This window comes from Kogia breviceps, chromosome 7, assembly GCF_026419965.1.
Source record: "Kogia breviceps isolate mKogBre1 chromosome 7, mKogBre1 haplotype 1, whole genome shotgun sequence".
Lineage (NCBI taxonomy): Eukaryota > Metazoa > Chordata > Mammalia > Artiodactyla > Physeteridae > Kogia > Kogia breviceps.
The window spans coordinates 32,101,504-32,120,983 of NC_081316.1; the positions used below are offsets into that span (position 1 = coordinate 32,101,504).

The window sequence follows — 19,480 nt, forward strand, 5'->3', positions numbered from 1 at the left end:
TCTTACATTTTCAACTTTGTTCATATCATCACTTTATGTCCTAATTCACTTTCTTAGACATCCTTAACTAGTTTCAATTTATACTTATTCAAACTGAGAGAAATAAAAGATGAACCAATTAGTCAAAATCTTGTAGCCAAACATTCTTTCTTTCATAAAACTTCAGTCTTGCAAATATTAAACATTTAGGACTAATATGCCCTAAAACTTCTACATCATGTATAATTGTACTGGAAACAAATCTAATATATAAATTTAATTATATTTCTATGTCTTGATTCATCAAGAATCTCTGGTAATATATATAAATTTTAAGGGATCTCTGACATGCTAACCACCCACAGCTTATTCATATGTCTAGTGTTTCTCTGTTTTTTTTTTTCTATGAAAATCAACTGTAGTAACCTCAGGGAGAGTTGCCTGATTTACCAAATAGAAGTACAGAAAACCCAGTTAAGTTTGAATTTCAGATAAACAATAAATAATTTGGGGTCATACTTAAACTAAAATATTATTCTTTATCTGATATTCAGATTTAACTAGGCACCCTATATTTTACCTAAAAACCCATTTCCTATGGGCCCCTAAAAAGTAAGTCTGTAGTAAACTTGACTCATGTTGCAAATATGACCTTCTCAAGACATGGAATCTGGGTAATAATTGGGATGTCCCAATTTACCTACTCAAGAGACTTTTTCAAAGAGGGATTTTGGAAGTTCCTGCCCAAACATACATATAGGATCAAAGAATCTGCGTAGAAGATGATCTGAATATTTTAAGAGTGAAAGGGCTGACTTGTTATTCCCTTGAATGTATTATTAATTTAAAGTGGAGAGGGATATGACTTGATCAGAGATAAGATCCTCTTTTCAATTCTAGAGGGAAGCTTTAAGATGGAATAAGGAAACGTACACAGATATTTTTTTTCTGATCAAATGTTTGTATAGAATATTACAACTATTCCAGGAAAAAACAACTTCAAGTTTATTTTTCAGCTTCAGCATAAACTGCATATAATACACATATAGTATAAATTTAGACTTTTAACGTGTATACATGAAATTTTCACATAAGAAAGTAAAGAACATATTTACCATCTCCATAATTTTCTCCATGTTCCCTCCAACCCTCTTGCTTCCCACAGAGCTGATCTCTTTTTATCACTAAGGATTAGTTTATAATTTGCTAGAATTGTGTGTAAATGGAATAATAGGGCAATGCATTCTCTGTCTCTGTCTCTCTCTCTCTTTTTCTGGTCTCTCTTTTCTTACACAGTATTATACTCATGTTCATACTGGTATCAATAGTTCACTTATTTGTATTTCTGAATAGTGTTCCATTATATGGATATACCACAAATTTGTGTATCTTTTCAACTGTTGATGTTGCAAGTTAAGCTATAGATATTCATGTACAAGTATTTATGTAAATATTACTTTCATTTATTTTAGTAAATATTTAGGTGTGGAATGGCGAGTCATTTGCTAGGTATACATTTAATTTTCTTAAGAAGTTGCCAATATTTTCCAAAGTGGTTGCACCATTTAATATTACTGGCAGCAAGTTTTAGTGTTTCTGGTGCTCTACTGGATATACAGGTGGGTGAAAAAACAATGTTTAATTATCTGAGCCAAGAGTTTTTTACATGTGAATACAAAACACTTTGCACATTTTAATATACACTAAATTTTTTAGGAATGAGATAGTCATGTAAGTCAGCAAAAGTTACTATATTTGTAACTTTACTAAGAGTTGTCCTTCATTTTAGAAAATCTTGTTTTGAATTGCTAGTACAATATGTCAATATCAATGCGTTACTATGTTACAGCATTATTTCTGTGACCTTCATGGTACGTATACATTTCAGTAAAGATACCTGACTGCATCATTATGTTTTTCGTGCAATTGTGCCCAAATATCTGTGTACTCAAATGCATATTATTTTTATCTTAAATCATGTTCCTTTTATCTCTCTTATATACTGCAGTTAGGAAATTTTATATATTTAAAAATTATGAGCAAAAATAAATTTTATTTTATATTAATTTTATTTCACAATAGCTGTGTTAAGCTGAATAACAGCCTTCCCAAAATGTTCAAGTACTAAACACAGAACTTGTGACTATGTTATCTTACATGGCAAAAGGGACTTTGCAAATTTAATTAAGTTAAGGGTCTTAAAATTGGGATATTATTTTAGAATTTCTGGGTTTGCCCAGTGAAATCACAGGGGTCCTTATAAGAGGGAGGCAGGAGGATCAGTAACTATTAGGAGATTTAACAATACGAGTGTGAAGTTGGAGTGATGTGAGGAAGGGACCATGAACCCAAGAATGCAGGTGACTCCAAGAAACTGGAAAAGGCACTGGAATGGATTCTCCACTCAGAGCCTCCACAAGGAATCAGCCTTGTCAGTACGTTAGCTCAGTGTGACTAGTTTTGGACTTCTAATCTCCAGAACTTGAAAATAATAAATTTGTATTATTTTAAGCCACTAACTTTGTAGAAATTTGTTACAGTAGAATAGAAATATAATAAAGGGATCATTTAAAATTGTGGAGAAACTACATCCTCAGTGAGTTAAGAATTATTGCTTTAGGTTTACTGTGGAGACTTACTGTGGCATATAAAATATGTAAGAAGTGTGTTGTAGAGAGAGATCAAACTGGCAGGCTTGTCAATGTTGGGTTGGAAGGTGAGGGTAAGACCAGAGGTAGGGACCACTTGGGAACATGATGGAATGATGCAGATGAGAGCTATTAGAGATCGAAAGAGAATGACAGCTGTGGGAAAGGAGAGCAAGGGATAGATCCCTATTGTATTTAGTAGGTAGAATTGAGAGGCTTAGTGATTTATTAGACAACTTTAGAGCTCAAGTTTAAGAAGGCAAATAATAAGGGAAAATAAGTTAAATGGGGGCCAGCAAGAGTCCCTCTAATCCTTTAATGATTCTAGACTTTTCCAAGTAACTACAATATTTTGACTTCTGTTTCCATATAATTAATGAATTTCTAGTCAAGCTTTATGGATTCACTACATGTTTCACCTTTTCTTTGGCTACATTTTTGAGTCTCTAATACAATTAAGAATTTATTCTGCCCCTAATGAACAAGTTCATTCTGGGACTCCCTATAGTGCACACTGTAATTCTTCCTTATGTGTATGACGTTTTTGATTGAACTGGGAGCATATCAAGGGCAGGAGTCTTGGAGTGTTTGCCTTTGTTTCACCTACTCCAAATTATAGCTAGCATATAGCTAATTCACAGATAGACTTGACTTACTTAAGCTTACTGCTAAAGGTATTGATCCTGCCCGGTGCCCAGAAAGAAATATTTTTTTGTTTATTAATTCTGAAATACTTACCTTAGTATGTTTTTAAAAGTAATGATTGACTATCTCAACATGTTTTCTTGAAATTTAAACATGATGTCAGAAATCATGTTGTGATGAACTGTATTAATTTACTTATAACCAAACTGAAATTCCACAAGGTCAGGATCTTTATCTCCTTCGTTCATTGGTGATTCCCAAGCATCTGTAACAAGACCCGTTGGATACACAGAAGGCACTTAATAAATATTAGTTGAAGGGATAAATTATAAGGGAATCTGAGGAATGCCTCTGTATCTTGTCACTTATAGTACCTGAAACTTTTTCTGTTACTGTGCATTTCTTTTTCTGGATACACATTCACTATATTTGATTTAAACTATGTCATTGCATCTAGCATTGAGGTGTCTAACTAGATCAATTTATCTGAAGACTATTCTTGAAATTTCTACATTTTGTGTCAGTTTCTTTTTCCTAAAGCAAAAATGTGTTTTTATAAATTATACTTTCCATAAACTTTTTGCATAATTATGCCTATTTGGGCTAATCTTCCCTTTCTTTGGACATCTTTTTATAACTCACATTTGAAATTTATCAATATTTATGAGTGCCAACTAGGTTTCAAGCATAAATATTTCATTTAATTTTCAAATAATCTTAGGGGCTAATTTTTACATTGTATCAATAAAGAGTCTGAGATATTACCTTTCTTGACAGAAATTATACAAATAGTAAATGGCACAATTGAGATTTGAACTTGGTTGTCTATGTCTACCAAATGCCAGTTCTTTTCTCCATACCCCAGTGTCTTCCTCTTCCTCCTCTTCCTCCTTCTTCTTTTTATTCTACCCACCCTCACTTCTCCTCCTCCTCCTCCTCCTCCTTCTATTCATGCTTGGAATTAAATCTTTTATGTTCCAAAAGAATAAAATAGAAGGAAATGGGCTTAAGTTGCAGAAACAATGGTCTAGGTTAAACAGAGAATCAAGTATTTTGATGAGAAAGGTAAATAAATAAGGAAATATAATATTGAAGAGAGTGTGTAATCTTATTTCCTCAAGATGTCATAGAGCCCCATTACATAAGCATCCTTAGGAAAGAATTTAGCAACAAATAATATGTCATCTTTCCTTTGTGCCCAATACTTCCTCATTCTGAATAGATAAAACCCATATCATAACTTATCTCCAACAAACTTTATTTTGTACCTGCTAGACATCAGTTCCTGTGAAATATACAGGTGTGATTCCTTGCCTAATTACAGTCAAATCCAGCAGAAAAAGCATAAAATGTTTTATATATAGTGTGATTTAAAACAAAAAAAGAAACATTTGCAGATATAGTATTTGTATCCATGTGAAGAAGTGGTGACTCTCTAGAGGGAGAGGCTAAGGAAAAGTCTGACTAGAGAGACATCTCTGTTTAAATCCTTTTAGGATTCTCTTTGTCGTTGCCCACTGATCCTCCTGTGTCCTACAGGGTTGCTCTTCCTAAACAGGCTTAGATGCATCACAAACCAAATCTTCTCAGCCTATTATAAGTCATCAGTGAGTCTTGTGGGCTATAATTCTTAGTCTTCCTTTTTTCCTTTTCTGCCTCCCAGTTTTAGAAGTGTGTATATCAGCATTTGGCTTAAATGGTTGCCATGCAGTCCTCAATAGAAGTAGAGAGGTGTGAATAATGTTTCTTTAGCATCTTTTTATCTTTTTATTTCAGTTCTTTATATCCACCATTCTGGAAAAGATTCAATATAAAAATATCCAGCTGTAACATTTTTAATATTCATTCTTCTTCTAAGGAAAATGAGATTTAATTATGCTTATAGTTACTGCCATTGTATTCCCCAGTTTATTTCTAGACAATATTTTTTTACCATTCCTAGCCTGATTTGGAAAATACAATTTATTTCCCAAAAGATGTTTAAAAAAATTCTGGATATACCTTCTTTGGTACAATTAATAATACTCAAGAGTTTTGGGAAAATGGAGAATGCCTCTTTCATTACAGTTCTTTTTACCCATCTCTCCCTCCTTTATCTATAGACCTTCAATTAGGCTTTTGAGAAGGCAGTGGTGTATTGCCCACTAGCTCCAGGGTAGACAGAGGAAGACACAGGTATATGTAGGCAGTGCAGCGAAAGCGCGTAAAAGAAGAGCTGGTCTTTCCTGTTCAAAAACCAGAAGTAACATCTCTGTAAACTTTTAGAAATGCAATGTCAAATTCCTCCTAGGTGACAAATTGTGCAAAGTGTGATGAGAAACCGACTCATGCTAGTTATTTATCATTATTTATTCACACGATAAAGAAGGAAGCTCTGGGTTAAAGAGCCAGTATCTCCAAAAGTTTTTTTGTTTTTTGTTTTTTTCTGTTTTCCTGGTGATACTTAAGACCAGGGAAGGGGATTTCTCTGTCAGCCTCGGCTACCAGGACAGTTTTTAGAATAGGGAGAGAGGGAGAAATAAACAATAAACATATTTAAATTCAACAGTGTCCACCCAGCCATACTTTAGAAAAATGCTTTCTCAGCTTTGATTAAAAGCAACTTCCTAAGCACTCTCATTTTGAAGCTCTAGAATTCATTATTAAAAAATTCGAAGAATTTCACTTTTTTTCGTACTGAATTCATAATTTCCTGAAAGATTAAAACTCCCCTGAAATTAAAAATAACGAGCACCCATAATGCAGGAATGAGAACATTGTCAGTTTCCCATTGTCATGAACAGATTTAGGAAGCTTTCTTCTTACATTAAAATAAAAATGCCTTTATAATCCAAGGACATAATGCAAGGTTTTTTGTGTTTATTCTTGCCTTCCACTGTAATCACTTCACCTCTGTTCTGGTTCAGATCATCAATCACATGGTTTATTGCCCTGACTCCCACCTGTCCCCTTTGCTTCTGATTGCTTGTCTTACTTCCATCTCACTGCCATACTGTTTGTGTCCTTTTAAAAGTAACCATATGTATTACTCAGGGTTCTCCAGAGAAATAGAATAGATAGGATATATGTATGATTATATATTGCATATGTAATGTAGAAAATAAGCACAGTTATTTTCTTATAAAAATTCCTTATAATCTCTCTCTATATATATGATTATATATCATATATATTACATATACAATATATAAAATAAAAATACAATTTCACATAAAAAGAGATTTATTATAAGAAATTGACTCACACAATTATGGAGTCTGGCAAGCTCAAAATCTGCAGAGCTGATGTATCACATAAGGTCCAAAGGCCAGCAGGCTGCTGTAGAACCAGAAAGAACTGATGTAGTGGTTCAAAGGCCATTAGGCAGAAGAATTTTCTCTTACTCAGGAGAGGGTTCTTTTGTTCTGTTGAGGCCTTTTACTGATTGAATGAGGCCCATGCATTTTATAGCAAGCAATGTACTTCTCTCAGCCTACCGATTTAAATGTTAAGCTCATCCCAAAACACCCTTGCAGCAACACCCAGAATAATGTTAGGTCAAATATCTGGACACTCCGTGGCCCAGTCAAGTTGACATATAAAATTAACATCACACCATGTAATTCAGCTATCAGCAAACTTCTTGTAAACAGTCAAATAGTAAATATTTCAGGCTTTGCAGGTGATAATATCTCTCATACAACTATTCCACTCTGCTGTTGAAAGCAGCCATATACAGTATCTTAAACAAATAGGGCTTCCCTGGTGGCACAGTGGTCGCGAGTCCACCTGCCGATGCAGGGGACACGAGTTCGTGCCCCAGTCCAGGAAGATCCCACACGCCGTGGAGCGGCTGGGCCCATGAGCCATGGCCGCTGAGCCTGTGCTTCCAGAGCCTGGGCTCCGCAATGGGAGAGACCACAACAGTGAGGCCCGCATACCACAAAAAAACCCAAAAAAACAAATAGACATGACTATGTTCCAATAAAACTTTATTTATAAAAGTAAGAGCAGACCAGATTTATCCACGGTCATTAGTTTACTGACCTCTGATATAATTTATGTACTAACTACACTGTAATCTCTCAACTTGGAAACTATGGCTAACTCCTCAGTAACTGTAGTACCAAGTCCTTTATAATTTGGTCCCAACCAACCCTCCTAAACTTTAATATCTTATGTTCAGTCCATATACTTTGTACCCCATTCATACCTCTCTTAATTTATGACTTACAGGCCTAATGTTCTAAGTTCATTTTGTTCTCTCAGTTTCAAATGTCCAATAAACAAATTATTTTTCCAGAAGAAATCATTTCTGAAGCAGCTAGTCAAAATTCTGTTTAGGTAGAAAATGTTTTTCTTAATCACCAAGTTGAGTTGTTGAGGAAGTGTTACTCTCCCATCTTGGTTGAGGAAGAGTGTCCTTAAATTTTAGATTATATAGTCTGTATTTATTTTTTAATGTTTGCAACCAACACTTATAGACTTGATATTTAATGCCTTTTACATAAGCATTTTTATATTGTTAGTCTGCATGTTTAGTTATTTATCTTTTTTAAAAAAATGTAAATAGATCCGTTGTAATTGCTGTGTAAGTGACTGATTCACAAGCTTTCTTCAGAAAGCTATCTTCTGGGACTTCCCTGATGGTGCAGTGGTTAACAATCTGCCTGCCAATGCAGGGGACACGAGTTCAAGCCCTGGTCTGGGAAGATCCCACATGCCGTGAAGCAACTAAACCCGTGTGCCACAATTACTGAGCCCTCGTGTCACAACCACCACATTCTATAAACTAAACCATCTTCTCCTTTGCTGTGCAAAAGCTTTTAAGCTTCATTAGGTCCCATTTGTTTACTTTTGGTTTTATTTCCATTTCTCTATGAGCTGGGTCAAAAAGGATCTTTCTGTGATTTATGTCATACAGTCTTCTGCCTAAGTTTTCCTCTAAGAGTTTGAAAATGTCTGGCCTTACATGTAGGTCCTTAACCCATTTTGAGTTTATTTTTGTGTATGGTGTTAGGGAGTGTTCTAATTTCATACTTTTACATGTACCTGTCCAGTTTTCCCAGCAACACTTATTGAAGAGGCTGTCTTTTCTCCACTGTATATCCTTCCCTCCTTTATCAAAGATAAGATGACCGACCATATGTGTGTGGGTTTATCTCTGGGCTTTCTATCCTGTTCCATTGATCTATATTTCTATTTTTGTGCCAGTACTATACTGTCTTGATTACTGTAGGCTCATAGTATAGTCTGAAGTCAGGGAGCCTGATTCCTCTAGCTCCATTTTTCGTTCTCAAGATTGCTTTGGCTATTCGGGGTCTTTTGTGTTTCCATACAAATTGTGAAATTCTTTGTTCTAGTTCTCTGAAAAATGCCAGTGGTAGTTTGATAGGGGTTGCATTGAATCTGTAGATTGCTTTGGGTACTAGAGTCATTTTCACAACGTTGATTCTTCCAATCCAAGAACATGGTATATCTCTCCATCTATTTGTATCATCTTTAATTTCTTTCATCAGTGTCTTATAATTTTCTGCATACAGGTCTTTTGTCTCCTTAGGTAGGTTTATTCCTAGATATTTTATTCTTTTTGTTGCAGTGGTAAATGGGAGTGTTTTCTTAATTTGACTATCAGATGTTTCATCATTAGTGTATAAGAATGCCAGAGATTTCTGTGCATTAATTTTGTATCCTGCTACTTTACCAAATTCATTGATTAGCTCTAGTACTTTTCTGGTAGCATCTTTAGGATTCTCTATGTATAGTATCATGTCATCTGCAAACAGTGACAGCTTTACTTCTTCTTTTCTGATTTGGATTCCTTTTATTTCTTTTTCTTCTCTGATTGCTGTGGCTAGAACTTCCAAAACTATGTTGAATAAGAGTGGTGAGAGTGGGCAACCTTGTCTTGTTCCTGATCTTAGTGGAAATGGTTTCAGTTTTTCACCATTGAGAACGATGCTGGCTGTGGATTTGTCATATATGGCCTTTATTATGTTGTGGAAAGTTCCCTCTATGCCTACTTTCTGCATGGTTTTTATCATAAATGGGTGTTGAATTTTATCAAAAGCTTTCTCTGCATCTATTGAGATGTTCGTATGGTTTTTCTCCTTCAGTTTGTTCATATGGTGTATCACGTTGATTGATTTGCATTTATTGAAGAATCCTTGCATTCCTGGAATAAAACCCATTTGTTCGTGGTGTATGATCCTTTTAATGTGCTGTTGGATTCTGTTTGCTAGTATTTTGTTGAGGATTTTTGCATCTATGTTCATCAGTGATATTGGCCTGTAGTTTTCTTTCTTTGTGACGTCTCTGTCTGGTTTTGGTATCAGGGTGATGGTGGCCTCATAGAATGAGTTTGGGAGTGTTCCTCCCTCTGCTATCTTTTGGAAGAGTTTGAGAAGGATAGGTGTTAGCTCTTCTCTAAATGTTTGATAGAATTTGCCTGTGAAGACATCTGGTCCTGGGCTTTTGTTTCTTGGAAGATTTTTAATCACAGTTTCAATTTCAGTGTTTGTGATTAGTCTGTTCATATTTTCTATTTCTTCCTGGTTCAGTCTCGGCAGGTTGTGCCTTTCTAAGAATTTGTCCATTTCTTCCAGGTTGTCCATTTTATTGGCATAGAGTTGCTTTTAGTAATCTCTAATAATCTTTTGTATTTCTACAGTGTCTGTTGTTACATCTCCCTTTTCATTTCTAATTCTATTGATTTGAGTCTTCTCCCTTTTTTTCTTGATGAGTCTGGCTAAAGGTTTATCAATTTTGTTTATCTTCTCAAGGAACCAGCTTTTAGTTTCATTGATCTTAGCTATTGTTTCCTTCATTACTTTTTCATTTATTTCTGATCTGATCTTTATGATTTCTTTCCTTTTGCTAACTTTGGGTTTTTTTTGTTCTTCTTTCTCTAATTGCTTTGGTTGTAAGGTTAGGTTGTTTGAGATGTTTCTTGTTTCTTGAGGTAGGATTGTATTGGTATAAACGTCCCTCTTAGAACTGCTTTTTTTTTTTTTTTTTTTTTTTTTTTTTGTTTTTTTGTTTTTTTGTTTTTTTTTTTTGTTTTTTTGTGGTACGCGGGCCTCTCACTGTTGTGGCCTCTCCCGTTGCGGAGCACGGGCTCCGGACGCGCAGGCTCAGCGGCCATGGCTCACGGGCCCAGCCGCTCTGCGGCATGTGGGATCTTCCCGGACCGGGGCACGAACCCGCGTCCCCTGCATCGGCAGGCGGACTCTCAACCACTGCGCCACCAGGGAAGCCCCTAGAACTGCTTTTGATGCATCCCATAGATTTGGGGTCATTGTTTTTTAATTGTCATCTGTTTCTAGGTATTTTTTTATTTCCTCTTTTATTTCTTCAGTGATCTCTTGGTTATTAAGTAGCATATTGTTTAGCCTCCATGTGTTTGTATTTTTTACAGATTTTTTCCTGTAATTGATATCTAGTTTCCTAGAGTTGTGGTGAGAAAAGATACTTGATACGATTGCAATTTTCTTAAATTTACCAATGCTTGATTTGTGACCCAACATATGATCTATCCTGGAGAATGTTCCTTGAGCACTTGAGAAGAAAGTGTATTCTGGTTTTTTTTGGGTGGAATGTCCTATAAATATCAATTAAGTCCTTCTTCTTGAACGTGTCATTTAAAGCTTGTGTTTCCTTATTTATTTACATTTTGCAGGATCTGTTAATTGGTGAAAGTGCAGTGTTAAAATTCCCCTACTATGATTGTGTTACTGTCAATTTCCCCTTTTATGGCTGTTAGCATTTGCCTTATGTATTAACATGCTCCTATGGTAGGTGCATAAATATTTACAATTGTTATGTGTTCTTCTTGGATTGATCCCTTGATCATTATGTAGTGTCCTTCTTTGTCTCTTGTAATTGTCTTTGTTTTAAAGTCTATTTTGTCTGATATGAGAATTGCTGCTCCAGCTTTCTTTTGATTTCTATTTGCATGGAATATCTTTTCCGTCCCCTAACTTTTAGTTTGTATGTGTTGCTAGATCTGAAATGGGACTTTTGTAGACAGCATATATACGGATCTTGTTTTTGTATCCAATCAGCCAGTCTATGTCTTTTGGTTGGAGGATTTAATCCATTTACATTTAAGGTAGTTGTCGATATGTATGTTCCTATTACCATTTTCTTAATTGTTTTGGGTTTGTTATTGTAGATCTTTTCCTTTTCTTGTATTTCCTGCCTAGAGAATTTCCTTTAACATTTGTCTTAAATCTGGTTTAGTGGTGCTGAATTCTCTTAGCTTTTGCTTGTCTGTAACGGTTTCAATTTCTCCATCAAATCTGAATGAGATCCTTGCTGGGTAGAGTAATCTTGATTGTAGGTTTTGCTGCTTCATCACTTTATTTATTTATTTATTTATTTTGTGGTACGCGGGCCTCTCACTGTTGTGGCCTCTCCCATTGCGGAGCACAGGCTCCGGACGCACAGGCTCAGCGGCCATGGCTCACGGGCCCAGCTGCTCTGCGGCATGTGGGATCTTCCCGGACCGGAGCACGAACCCGTGTCCCCTGCATCGGCAGGCGGATTCTCAACCACTGCGCCACCAGGGAAGCCCTGCTTCATCACTTTAAATTATCCTGCCACTCCCTTCTGGCTTACAGAGTTTCTGCTGAAATATCAGCTGTTAACCTTATGGGGATTCCCTTGTACGTTATTTGTTGTTTTTCCTTTGCTCCTTTTAATATTTTTTTCTTGGTATTTAATTTTTGATAGTTTGAATTATATGTGTCTTGGCGTGTTTCTCCTTTGATTTATCCTGTATGGGACTCTTTGTGCTTCCTGGGCTTGATTGACTATTTCCTTTCCCATATTAGGGAAGTTTTCAACTATAATTTCTTAAAATATTTTCTCTGTCCTTTCCTTTTTCTCTTTTTTTCTGGAACCCCTATAATTCGAATGTTGGTGCATTTAATTTTGTTCCAGAGGTCTCTGAGACTGTCCTCAATTCTTTTCATTCTTTTTTCTTTATTCTGCTCTGCAGTAGTTATTTCCACTATTTTATCGTCCAGGTCACTTATCCGTTCTTCTGCCTTAGTCACTCTGCTATTGATTTCTTCTAGAGAATTTTTAATTTCATTTATTTTGTTGTTCATCATTGTTAGTTTGCTGTTTAGTTCTTCTAGGTCCTTGTTAAATGTTTCTTGTATTTTCTCCATTCTATTTCCAAGATATTGGATCATGTTTACTATCATTACTCTGGATTCTTTTTCAGGCAGACTGCCTATTTCCTCTTCATTTGTTTGGTCTGGTGGGGTTTTACCTTTCACCTTCATCTGCTGTGTGTTTCTCTGTCTTCTCATTTTGCTTAACGTACTGTGTTTGGGGTCTTGTTTTCGCAGGCTGCAGGTTCGTAGTTCCCGTTGTTTTTGGTGTCTGCCCCCAGTGGCTAAGGTTGGTTCAATTGGTTGTGTAGGCTTCCTGGTGGAGGGGACTGGTGCCTGTGTTCTGTTGGATGAGGCTGGATCTTGTCTTTCTGTTGCATAGGACCGCACCCAGTGGTATGTTTTGGGGTGTCTGTGACTTTATTATGATTTTCAGCAGCCTCTCTTCTAATGGATGTGGTTGTGTTCCCATCTTGCTAGTTGTTTGTCATAGGGTGTGCAGCACTATAGCTTGCTGGTTGTTGAGTGGAGCTGGGTCTTAGCATTGAGATGGAGTTTTCTGGGAGAGCTTTCACCATTTGCTATTACATGGAGCCGGGAGGTCTCTGGTGGACCAAAGACCTGAACTCGGCTCTCCCACCTCAGAGGCACAGGCCTGACAGACAGCTGGAGCACCAAGACCCTGTCAGCCACATGGCTCCAGACTCTGGAACTCCACACTCCAGAAGCCTTCCTTTCCTCATGCTGCTGAAAGAGTTGTTCTTAATGAATATCTGTTATTACATGCATGAAAGAATTTTTGTGTGTAGGGAGGGGCTGTCATTTGACCAGTATGTTGTGGCACATGAATGGCTGCAGCAATAGTCCCCAACCTAAAATCCTGTAAATAGAAATCTTGGTTATGTGATTCCATTGTGCTGATTAGTTAGGACTTGAGATTTTTCAGAGAGAATTGGTCAGCCATAGCCAGGGAGATTGTGAGAAAATAAGTCAACATATGAGATTTATTTATTTGTACCATTGCCTAGTTAGCAAAATGTCTAAAATGGTTAAACATTCTAGGCTTATATGGTTCTCCTTCTACCACTCTACCCAAAGGACAGAAACACTTTGTAAAATCCAGATGGCATGTTTTTTTTCCCCTAAGGAAGAGTGTTAAGCTGTGATCAGTACACTAGTGTAGTGATATATAAATCCTTTTCATTGTTAGAATTAATTCATATATTTCTCCTAAAATGGAATGAATTGTGATAACTACAGAGTTAACAGATAAACTGGCAACTTAGGGACTCCAGCTGTTTGATAGATAAGCACTAGCAGTTTTCAACAAGCTCCTGGAAGAGGGACATTTGTCATTTCTTTCTTTCCAAATTTTTGCACCTAAATAATTAATTAAGACCCACCTATTATCCTTGATTCTAAGTAGATAGGACTCATTTCAACATCCCTCACACAAAATTCATGAAACATAGCTCCTTATATTATTGGTGTGTCCACTGCCTCTGACTTTACTTTGAAAATGGGGGCTATTTCTGAAATGCACAGTTTTTATGAAAAAATAGAATAAATATATAAATGGAAAAATATCTAGTAATCATAAACATGCTGATTAAAACTATACACATGTGTATTTTTAATATACATATGTCTATGTACATATATGCATATACCTAAAACATACACATAGTTTTAAATGTGTGTGTGTGTATATATAGATGTGCGTGTGTGTGTGTGTGTGTGTGTGTGTGTGGTATATATATGATTAGCAAATATTTTTATATAGGTCAACATTCATTCATCTTGGTGAGTTTCTCAGCTGGGTGAGTTATCCTTCTTGTTGGTTTCCTGTGTAATTCTTTTATAAATTAATTAATTTTTTATTGAGATATAGTTGATTTGCAACATTGTATTAATTTCAGGTGTACAACATAAAGATTCAAAATTTTTATAGATTATATTCCATTTATAGTTATTATAAAATATTGGCTATATATTCTGTGCTGTACAATATATATATCTATAATGTATCCTTGTAGCTTACCTGTTTTATACATAGAAGTTTGTACCTCTTAATCTTCTACCCCTTTCTTGTCCCTCCCTGACTTCTCTCTCCCAACTAGGTGGGATAAATCTTTATTCCACCATTTGTATTAATTTCTCAGGTTTCAGATATGACTCTGGTTAGAAACAACAAACACTGACTTGGCCAACTTAAACACAGGTACCTTATTGCCAGAACTTTGGGAGTTCACATTACCAAAGAGACAATGAGAGAAAAAAGGTCTGAGAATGGACTAGAAAGAGCAACCCCACAAGGCCAGGGAGCCTGTGGGTAAGAGTAGTTTTGTAGCAGAGTACCCTACTTTAGTGAACATACCCAGCCATTTTTAATCACTTAATCCTCAGTTTAAGATTCAAATTCTAGGGAGGGAGACTCTCATATCTTGAATCCCCCTTTTGAGTAGGGCTTGGCATGTGATGCACCAAACTGTGTGGGATGCTCCACTTTATGTATCCTGGGGAAGAGGATACCCTCCAGAAGTAAATTAGTTGCTGGTTGGAAGGGAGAAGGAACAATGAGAAGAGATGTCCGTTTATTGTTTTTGTGAGTTCCTTGGGCTCAGTAATCATGTTTGTTCTTGTCTTTGTTTATAGGTTCCTAACATAATGCTGTCACAGACTGGAAGCTTAATAAATATTTTCTGACTCCTAGTGCCCAAGTAAGTAAAATTGACACATTTTGATAGCATAATTATAAACATTAAAAATCCACTTTCCTAAGCAACTAGTTTCCATTCTCCTCTTTATCCTAATAGTGTATCTTAAAATATGATCACAGAAGAAAAGCAATTTATTGAAAAATTATTAAGCTCAAATTATGCACTAGATTCAGCACATACAATAGTAAAAACAAACCAAAAAAAAGGCAAAATGTCTTCACTGTAGGGCCTCCCAGCTTATCCAGAGTGTGAGTCATGTAGACCAATGACCTGTGATGCTCGTCATCATAGACGCTGGTGCCAAGAAGACTGATACTCATCACAACATTAGCTAAAACAAACCCAAACCCAAACCCAAATCCAAACCCAAAACAGCCCAAATTTCCCATCACAGAGAAATGATTTTATAAATTTTCTTAAGTGTCCTCAATGGAGTATTATTCAGACACTAAGTATAAATATGAAGCTTATATGGCAACCTGGAGACATTAAAAACAAAATATAAAGTAGTATGGGTGATACATAATTGTGACTATGAAAATATGAATGTATATGACTGTATAAAAAACGTGGAGACAACACAGAGAAATGAAAACTGTTGTTGCTAGAAAAATAGATGAGTTTTATTTTTTCAGTTTCCTTTAGGCTGTTATAATATGGTTATATAATAAATAAATATGGTTACATAGGGAAAAGTTAGGACTATTTATTCAGTTTTCTCACTATTCAACAACAGCAAAATACTCTAAAATTGCTCCCTTACCTGATAATGGGATTTAATTCTATTATCTAACTATAGCTGTGATTTCTGCTCTGAATGCTTGGGGAGACTGTCATTCTGTGTTAGTCTTTATTTATTCTTCATGAATTCTTGTTGGCTTTGCTTCCTGGGAGCAACTGTACTTTAGGGGCTATGGAAAGAAATATGTCAGTGACTCAGTAGATTTTAGTTAGAATAAATAGCTGCTTTTGACCCTTGCTAATATGTTTTTTTAATTATTATTTTTATTACTCTCCAATATCACATCTCTACGTAGGAGTCCCAAGTGTTTTAAACTCTCTTTATCCAAACTGAAAACCTCATCCTCACTCAAAATCTTCTCTTTCCCCTGGGTACTCTATTTGTGTAGAATTCTCCAAAGTGTACAGGTTCTAACATTTGCTCCAAACGTAAGATCAGTGACCAGTTTCTGTAGATTTTGACATTGCCACTGTAGCCATATTAGTTCAGCCCTTTATTAACAGCTACCGTTTTAACAGTGCCTGACTGTTTTGCTCAACCTATTTTTTCTGTTCTAATTCTGCTTACACACCACTGCTACATCCTTCCGAAAGGGTCCAAATAAAATCACATCTCTGCTTTAAAATCTCTGAAAGGCTTCCCATGCCTTACTTACATAAGTACACATTCTATAGCTCAAACTCCTGTCCACTTTTGTAGAATTATCTTTCATGACTATCCTTCCTCTACCCTATAAACTAACCAAACTAGCCGACTTCCTATTCCTGGATCCCATAACTGACTCCACTATCTCTGTATCTTTGTCCATGTTTGTTTTTTTTCCCCCCTTTACTTGGAATGCCTTCCCATACTAGCCCTAATCCAATTACTACCTATCATTAAAAAAAAAAAAACATTAACAATTACCCATTTTATAATTTTTTGTTACTATTTAAGGTAAATGTGATCTCCTTTCTTTCAGTCCAAATTGAACTCTGCTGTGTCACTTTTTATAGTACTTAATCTGCTTTACTATAATCTAAATAGTGATTAGACTGTGCACACTCTGAGCACAAATACAGCACCTTTTTCATCCTTGTGTCCATGTGCAACAACTAGCACAGAGCCATGGCTTGCTTTTTATCTTGAATTAGAGGAGGACACCAAAATTGTTGACAACAATTCATAGGATTAGAGGATATAAATTTTTATTTCCAGTTTAACTACTTTTTTTTGTTTGTTTCACGGGAAAGATACCAATGGGTCATACATAAGGAAGAAAAGGAAAGAAAGATGAATGAGAGAGGGTACATCCTTCTAAAATGTAAGTTAAACTTTAATAAGTTTAGAAAAAGAGTCATAGCTTTCCCTGTGTGTGTGCGCGTGCGCGCACACTCTAAACCAATCAGTCTGGATATGTCAATTGAAGAAATATATTAGTGAAATATGGTGCTTTATTTTCTCTTCTGTCTCTGAATATTTTGACCAATTCATTTTTAATGATTTTCTTAAGAGACCTTATTTTTTATTTTATTACAGACATCAATTTTATAGCCAGTATCCCTGCTAAGGTATGTAGTTGCTTGTAAAAAGTGTCATTTTTGCATGGAATGCAGCACAGTTGAACAAGCCTGGGTAGATTTTCATGTCAGTGGGTCTGATTCACATTCTGATTCTACCCTCTAATGTCCACTCCAAACAAAATTTTAGACACAAGCATGTTAGGATTCACTGAATTGATTTTTCTTTAGGCTTCAGTAACTTTACTCACTGAAGTTATAATTAAACCAGCTCTGCTCAAGGAACAGAAGCACTAAACTGAGTAGCCATTCTTTCTCATTAGCTCTAAACTCTTTCTCTCACCAATGCAAAGTTTTTTCTCCTTATAACTCCAGGGTTGATCTTCACCCAAGGTCGAATCCTTCCTATGTTCAGTACAGTCATCTCTTTTTATCTTAACCTAGACAACAAAATATTTATTTCGAAGTATTTTAATTCTAGACTGTACTATACCTGTCCTTTCTGCAGAATCAATTGCAGGCTCCCTTCTGTTCACTTGTCATCTCATTTTTACGTTTTTACAGCCTAATATGGATTATCTCCCCCTGATTCTTGGACATGTTTCTCCTACTTACTGCTGGGTGAAAAAAAAAAAAAAAGATTAGATGACTTTTTTACATAGCAGTTAAAATTCATTTTTAATAATATTAAAAGCTAAGATTGACTAAGCATCTAATATATGCCAGATTCTGGCATATTTTACTATTCCTGTATTGAGTCTTCACAGTTAACCTAGAAGGTAGGTACTACCCTAACTTTAAGAAGGAGAAAATTGGGAGAGGTTAAGAAAGTTGCCTGAGGAGACCAAGCCAATAGGTCCCAGAACCAGGATGCATATACCAGAAGCCTATTGTAAAACCTGAGCTCTTAGTCATCACAAGCTTTTTGCATTCTATTTTGTTTGGGAATGCTAAGTCAGTTGGGATGGGTGGGGTGGGGTTGGCAAGATGTTCGGTCCCTTTAACACTTAGGATGTGATGAGATTTGTAATTCTCTTCTATGAAAGGGATGTTTCTCCCCCACTTTTTTCTATTAAGATTAAACAAGATCATCAGGGAAAATATTTCGAAACTTTACAGATGTTAATAATTGGTATTTCAACTTTGTAATCTCAAATCAGTGTTACATCCATCTTCAGCCTCCACAACCCTACCGCTTCCTGGGGCACCAGAGGGAAACTACACAAACAAATCCTCTTTTCCAGCAGCCAGGTTTTCATAGGTGCCAATAATAAGGAAGAATCGTCTACATTTATCTTTTTCTAGACCCCTCAATTTCATGTTCTCATCCCTACTGCCACTTGTCTTTGAGGTATTTCACTCTACATAAGGGGAGAAGAGATCTTACAGACAAAAGCCACATCAGTACATTATGTAGTCACAGACTTTTAGATCAGGAGCAAACCTAAAATAGGACTACTTAACTTCTGTAATGCTTAAGAGAAACTTCGACTGTTTTATAAATAAAGATCCAGAGAATTGGCAGGGTTAGTGGATTGACTGAGGGCACACAGTAGATTATTGGCAGTACCAATCTTAAAACCCGGGGGTTTTGAGCCCCAAACCAGTGCCTGCTGGACTTTGTCATGAGCTGTTCCTGAATAAAGCTCCAGCAAAGTGCAAGCTAAAAAAGAAATTTGGTAGCAATTAGTTGAACAGAGTCCAACTATGTTCTCCTGTTTCTTTCTTATGAAAAACAAGTGCTTCGTGGAGAAAAGCCTTTTAATAGACTAAGTATTTGAAATTTGATTATTTGTTTTACTCCTGTCCCTCATGCCACTCTGTACTGATTCTCCCAAGCCTAGGCATTGTGAGACAATGAGAAAAGGGCGAGTTCCATGGAAGAAAATTTAACAGTGCTACATTAGTAACTTGGCTGGACTTTCTGACTGCTCACTGCTCAGCCATTGCCTTAATGAAAATGAATCGATGATGGAATCAATAGTTTTCCTTTCTCCCTCTATAAAGAAAGTGAGCCCCTAGAATCACAAGCTTCTGAAGTGGCCTCTTTCTTTCTCTCCTGTTTCATCCCCCCACTTTTTAAAGTCTTCAATTTTGAGATTAAATGGGTCTCGGGAAATTTGCAATACACTTTTCAATAAAAATA

At 36.0% G+C, this 19,480-nt stretch overlaps 1 long non-coding RNA gene across 2 annotated transcripts in view; it reads left to right on the forward strand.

Moving 5' to 3' along the window:
- Positions 1 to 15,021: 15,021 nt before the first annotated feature.
- Positions 15,022 to 19,480, forward strand: part of LOC136794574 (uncharacterized) — a 196,152-nt gene continuing 191,693 nt past the window's right edge. The window contains exon 1 of one of the 2 annotated variants that reach the window (XR_010841560.1): positions 15,022 to 15,093. This is a non-coding gene — a long non-coding RNA (uncharacterized lncRNA). Of the gene's footprint in view, positions 15,094 to 17,101; positions 17,139 to 19,480 lie in introns of those variants that run through there. The other variant, XR_010841561.1, reaches the window with a different exon arrangement.